Source organism: Ochotona princeps, chromosome 2, assembly GCF_030435755.1.
Source record: "Ochotona princeps isolate mOchPri1 chromosome 2, mOchPri1.hap1, whole genome shotgun sequence".
In the NCBI taxonomy this organism is placed as follows: domain Eukaryota; kingdom Metazoa; phylum Chordata; class Mammalia; order Lagomorpha; family Ochotonidae; genus Ochotona; species Ochotona princeps.
This window is the reverse complement of record NC_080833.1, coordinates 123030709-123036992: the sequence shown is the minus strand read 5'-3', so window position 1 is coordinate 123036992 and position 6284 is coordinate 123030709. Positions and strand designations below refer to the sequence as shown.

General features: G+C 43.6%; 1 protein-coding gene across 1 annotated transcript in view; it reads left to right on the top strand.

Moving 5' to 3' along the window:
• The first annotated feature begins 6177 nt into the window (after window positions 1–6177).
• LOC131478190 (E-selectin-like) overlaps window positions 6178–6284 on the top strand; it is a 52075-nt gene continuing 51968 nt past the window's right edge. Inside the window, exon 1 of the mRNA XM_058656326.1 lies at window positions 6178–6265. The gene's annotated coding sequence lies outside the window, so the exon portion shown is untranslated. The remainder of the gene's footprint in view (window positions 6266–6284) is intronic.

The following is a 6284-nucleotide window of genomic DNA, read 5'->3' as shown; positions in this document are numbered from 1 at the left end:
TGCTTTCATCCTCTTATGAGGCAACTGACCTTGTTCTCTTCTGGCTTAGGCAAGTTGGCTGTTACATCCCCCATGTGCTGTTCCTTGCACAGGCATTAGCAACTGAGGAGACCTAGTGCCGGCACATGCACGCCAAGGTTGGACCACACATTGTGTGATTTTCCCTCTGGCCAGAGTTTGAGTCCAGCAGGATTCAAGAGCTTAAGAACCACACACATACAGGCTGGAATTCCAGTTCCACCGTTCATTAACTACAAAGCACAGACCAATTATTTAATGAGAGATTAAATAAGTCTGTTTTTCTCCTCTTGGAGAAAAATAATGTCTACCTGTCTCTTAGTAGATATTCTACTTAGCACTTTATGAATGGTTACCTAAAAGTTCGATATCAGGAAAAAATAATGGAAATTTTGATTTGATTTAAAGTAGTGTCTTTTCCTGTATAATTTTTGCCATGACATGTCACAGCCAACAATAATCAAGTATGCTTGATTTATGGGTGAGAAATTTGATACTTAAAGAGGCAAGGAAATATGATATAAAAGGGGAACCTCTTACACTAAATCACTGTTTAAATGGTTAAAATATAAATGGAAACTCACTGTTATCAGGCTAATTCCATCATTTCCAACTATGGATGTTTTTCTAATTAGCTGTCACTTATTGATCTGTGAAGAGGTTTAGCAAATTCATTCTGCTCTTCTGCAATTATGTATATTTTGGAGGGAAAAAAGAGTCTTGTCTTAGTCACTTGGCGTCCTTTCAGAGCTATCTGTAATGGTTACATTTTCTTTCTTATGGATTGTATTCTCATAGCATATAATCAGTTACATTTTCAAAAGTGACGAGCCTGGAATTTTTCAGATGTGCTGTACTGGGAACAAAGCTAATAATAGTCTTTAGGAAAATTCTGACTTAAGAAAAAACAAGCAGTGCAGGTGGCCAAGGAAAACAAGTAAGGGAGCTTTTAAAAAATCTTGGGGGGATATTCCTCCCTCCCCCATGAGCAACATCTCCAAAGCAGTCAGGCTGCATTCAGGAAGAGCTTTGTTAATTAACCTGCTTCCCTTCACTTGTTTCTTCCGCTTTGGGAATTGACCAAAGTTGGTGCATTTGGGAGATATTCCCATTAGCTCTGAGGTCCTGAAACGGAAAGCGGAAGCTTTAAGATAAGATGCTGCCAAAGAGGAAGCGAAGAACGCACTGAAACTGTGACTCAGAACCGTCTAAGAAGGCTGAAGAATGAGCATTGGAGAGGCTAGGGACATTTTTTAATCAAAGGGAAAAAGAAGATATGTATATATTACCATGTTCCTTTTTAATGTTTTCTTTCTCTCTCTTTGGTTTAAAATGATTCACTTCCCATGTCTGAAAATTTATGGTAGATGCATCTATTTGATGTGAATTTGTATTTGATTCCCCCATTGCTCATTGTAGCTAGAAATTAAGAGTGGTATTTGGTTGGTACCATTACAAGTAGAGCCTCTGGACCTGGCACAATGGCTCCGTGGCTAAATCCTTGCTTTGCACACTCTGGGATCTCCTATGGGTGCCAGTTCATGACCCGGATGCTCTACTTCCCATTCAGCTCCCTGCTTGTGGCCTGGGAAATGAATACAGGATGGCCCAAACCCTTGGGATCCTGCACCCATGTGGGAGACCCAGAGGAAGCCCCTGGCTCCTGGCTGTAGATAGGCTCAGCTTCGGCCATTGCAGCCACTTGAGGAGTAAATCAGCAGACAGAAGATCTTTTTCTCTGTATCTCCTTCACTCTATAAATCTGATCTGCCTTTTAAATAAAAATAAATCATTTTTTAAAAGTAAGCAAACAAGTAGAGCCTCCTGATTTTCCTAGTCCCAAAGAAAATATTCTAGATTAACTGTAATGACACTTTCCATTGCAGTTCTGGTACCTAGACCACAAGACCAACAAACGATGCTTCTGATATTGTCAAAGCCAGGTTTCTCTGAGCATGATATCTGAAAGTACAGCAGGGTTCACTCATCTGTACCAAAACTGCCTGAGAAAGTCATACCAGATGCAACCCTAAAGCCTTAAGTCAGAACCTCTGAGCATTCGATCCAAAGGTGTAGATTTACTTTACATACATCTCCCAGGAGATTCTTCTCCATGCCAGAATCTAAGAGGATCATTTTTCCCTAGCATGTGGGAAAGCAGAAAGAGACAATATCTGTGAATTCCAAGTGAGTGAGCATGCTTTCCTAGGACTCCAAGTCAGAGGAAACCAGACCAAGTTCCCATCGAGCATACTTCCTCATGTGTTGAAACAAGAAAAAATGCCAGTCTTTATCACTATGTTCTTCCACGGTACCGTGCTTACATTTGGCAAACAGGTTTCCGTCTTTACTGGCGTTTTCTTCCTTCTGCCCAAGATAATGCAAAACCTATATTTCAGCAGAACAGACTTTGAGTGAGGGTGGGAAGAGAACAAGGGAGAAGGACCAAGACTTTTGAGAACTAAATCCTTCCCAGGGGTGAGGAATCTGTGGCACCCAAGAAGACAGGAGAGGCTTGCTGCTCATAGTTCCCAGCTACATTGAGCCATGGGGAGCCAAGCAGAAGTTCACATCTCAGTAGATGCTTCTGCTCCAGTTGAGAAAGGCCAGAGCTGTTTCCCACACATCCAGTACACTCTTGTGGATGGGTAGCCTAGTTAAAATTCCATCATTTGTTGGCAGGGGTTAGGGGGTGTCTCTGACATGCTCTTACTGTCTCTGTTCACTTCCTTAGAGCTGCCCATTGGCCGCAGAGATGAAAATGAGTGGGTCTGGGCACAGACACAAAGTTGGAGTCTTTGAAATTCAATGAAAGGGCGTGGAGGAGAGAACAAGGGACTTCCAGGAAAAGGGATGATAAGGCCGGAAAGTGTGGCGCCTCAACAGGGCACCAGTCCTGGCAGTGGAGCCCAGGGTGTGCCCAGGTTTCCCTCATGATGGGGATTGCCACAGGGGTTGTGTGAGGCCAAGTTGAAAACCCAGCACTCCTGGGATGGCAGCTACATTCTATTTTTTTTCTAACTATTTGTTTCTCTTTATTGGAAAGGCAGATTTACAGAGAAAATGAGACAGACAGAAAGGTCTTCTGTTACGCCTGGAGTGATAGCCTAGCAGCTGAAGTCCTCGCCTTGCAAGCCTGGGATCTCATATGGGTGCCGGTTCTAATCCTGGCAGCTACACTTCCCATCCAGCTCCCTGCTTGTGGCCTGGGAGAGCAGTGGAGGACGGCCCAAAGCCTTGGGACCCTGCACCTGTGTGGGAAACCCAGAAGAGGCTCCTGGCTTCGGATCGGCACAGCACCAGCCGTTGCGGCTGCTTGGAGAGTGAATCATCGGACAGAGATTCCTGGGCGTGCAAGGCAAGGACTTTAGCTGCTCACTTCATGCTTTGCACCTCACCTGGGTCCTCTTGGCTCATGACAAGGTCTCTCCAGGGCCTCTGTGGCCAACCTGGGTCACCTTCAGAAAGCCTAGTAGCGCTGAATATCCATATACCTGAACTGTGAGCACAACCTCATAGGAAGGGATGTAAAAAATGCAGAATAATTGTAAGGGTAAGTGGATTTACACCAACATACCTGATTGGCACACACACACACACACACACACACACTCTCTCTCTCTCTTTCACACACGTTTTACCTTTACCAACCCATTATTTTCACTCCCTATTTCTGTGTTATTGGATAACTCTTTTCCTAGTTGCAAATTTAGAACAATCATCTTACCCTTTTGCCTCACAAGAAAGTTTGCTTTGGAGGCAGGAGCTTCCGGGAGTGTGGTTTAGGGGTCAAGCACTTGCCCAGGAGAGCTGGCTGGGCCTTGTTCTCCCTGTGTGCTGGAGACTCTCACTGCCACTCTCTGTGCAGAGCTGGAGGGTCCAAGTGATCTCAGGAAAGGAAAGCAAGGAGAGGTGTGGAGATGGGCAGAACAGGGAACCTCAGCCTAGGCTGTAGCCAAAAAAGCAGTCAAGGTTTGGGACAGCAGCTCAGAAAACGAACTTTAAAGGTAATGCTATGGGTTTCAGACCTCAACTCCGTACTTTCAGAGATAGGTAAATTTCCTTGCTCCTTGGTCTCTTCACCTGTAAAAGTACCAATGACCTAGGCTACTGTGAGGCTTGCGTAATTGTGAAGACAAACACTCAAAGTGCTCAGCAAATCTGGGATACAGTAACAAAGTAGCCCAGGTATGTTGGAGATAACAAATGGGGATCAAGACCTTCATGCAAGGATGGAATTAAAAATGTTTATTTTGGTGCAAGGAAATTTGAATTTGATGCACCGTTTTTTCATAATGCATATTTCCATGAATTATTTGAAGATCTAGAGCACCACGTTTCTTTGCATTCAAAGGAAAAGGAAAAGAACAACGTAATTATGAAAAATTCTATGCCACTTTTTTGGGGAGAGCGGGGAGGGAGCGAGGGCCTTTGGAATGGCCAGTTCTGGTTCTCTGAATGCAAACAAAGCACAAAGCGGACCCATGTCCTGTGTTGCCGGGAGCCCGAGGCTGGCAGGGCTGGAAGTTGCTCGAGGGGACCAAGGGTAAGACAAGTCAGAGGCATCGCTGGGGACATGCTGGCCTTGGTGACAATGCTCTGTTACAAAAATTAACTGAAGAAAACAGCAGCTTTCAGTGTAAAGGGAGTGACTGTCAATGACTCCGGCCCGATTCCTCTGTACCCTTCATAATAATAAATAGTTATCAAGGGTTATTTATGACTGATCTCTATTTCAAAGTAATTATTAGGTGTTTTACTTTACTATGTCATATATATTTGTTTCAATATTTGGCTACAATGTGTTTTTGATGATGCTTTTTCAAAATTTAACAGCATATTGTAGATTGTAATTTATTTGTTTATTTAAATGACTTATTTTATTTGAAAGGTAGAGTTACAGAGAGAAGGAGAGAGGGAGATATTTCTTCTGCTGGTTCACTTCCCAAATGGCTGCAATGGCCAGAGCTGAACCGATCCAAAGCAGGGAGCAAGGAGGTTCTTTTCTTTTTTTTTTTGGAAAGGATTTTTAAAAAGATTTATTTATTTTTATTACAAAGTCAGTAATACAGAGAGGAGAGACAGAGAGGAAGATCTTTCATCCGATGATTCACTCCCCAAGTGAGCGCAATGTCCAGTGCTATGTCGATCTGAAGCCAGGAACCTGGAACCTCTTCCAGGTCTCCCACACAGGTGCAGGGTCCCAAAGGTTTGGGCCATCCTCGACTGCTTTCCCAGGCCACAAGCAGGGAGTTGGAAGGGAAGTGGAGCTGCCGGGATTAGAACCGGCACCCATATGAGATCCGGACGCGTTCAAGGCGAGGTATTGTTTTCAATGCTGAGTGGAAGATATTGTTTTTAGATTTTAAGCACAAGTGGTATGTAGAAGTTACGGATTAAAGGGCCCGGCGGCGTGGCCTGGTGGCCTGGGAAAGCAGTCGAGGATGGCCCAATGCATTGGGACCCTGCACCTGCATGGGAGACCTGGAAGAGGTTCCTGGTTCCCGGAGTCGGATCGGCGTGCATCAACACGTTGCGGCTCACTTGGGGAGTGAGTGAATCATCGGACGGAAGATCTTCCTCTCTGTCTCTCCTCCTCTCTGTATATCTGGCTGTAATAAAATGAATAAATCTTTAAAAAAAAAAGAAGTTAAGGATTAACGTTCAACTGTGATTTGTTCCTTTGTGTGATAGCACATATTAGAATAACATAAATAAGTAAAAGAGAAATTAAAAGTGAGTTGATGAGAACACTGAACAGTAGTTGATGGATGACTAAACTAGTCTCAGTTTATTCCCATGTTTATGAAATTCTGACTATGGCCACAATTACATGTAATCACACAATTACATTAAAATCAAGTTTTAACACTTTTTAAAGATATAGACTTTATGTCATTACAATGGAAAATCATGCATTTGTGGTATGTTAATAAAGATTACATGTTAAGGTATGGGCAAAGGAAAAGTTATTTTGAGGGACAGAGCATCTGACATCACTGTAACTTTTAGTTTGTGGACATTCCCAGGAAACGTTTTGGATGCTGTTGGGGATTTCCTTTCTACTGGGTTTGGACAACTTCCTGCTATTATTCACAGGAAGCAAGCCACCTTATAAAAGTTGGGCAGTGAAAGCAGTGTTCAGAGGTCCTGGGCTTGGCTGCATCAAACTGTTAGCGTAGCACAGGACAACGGGGTGGCAATACACCTGAGAAATCTGCCTACCAAACTAGTGCTTCCCAAAGTGGTAAGTACAGAATTCGCTT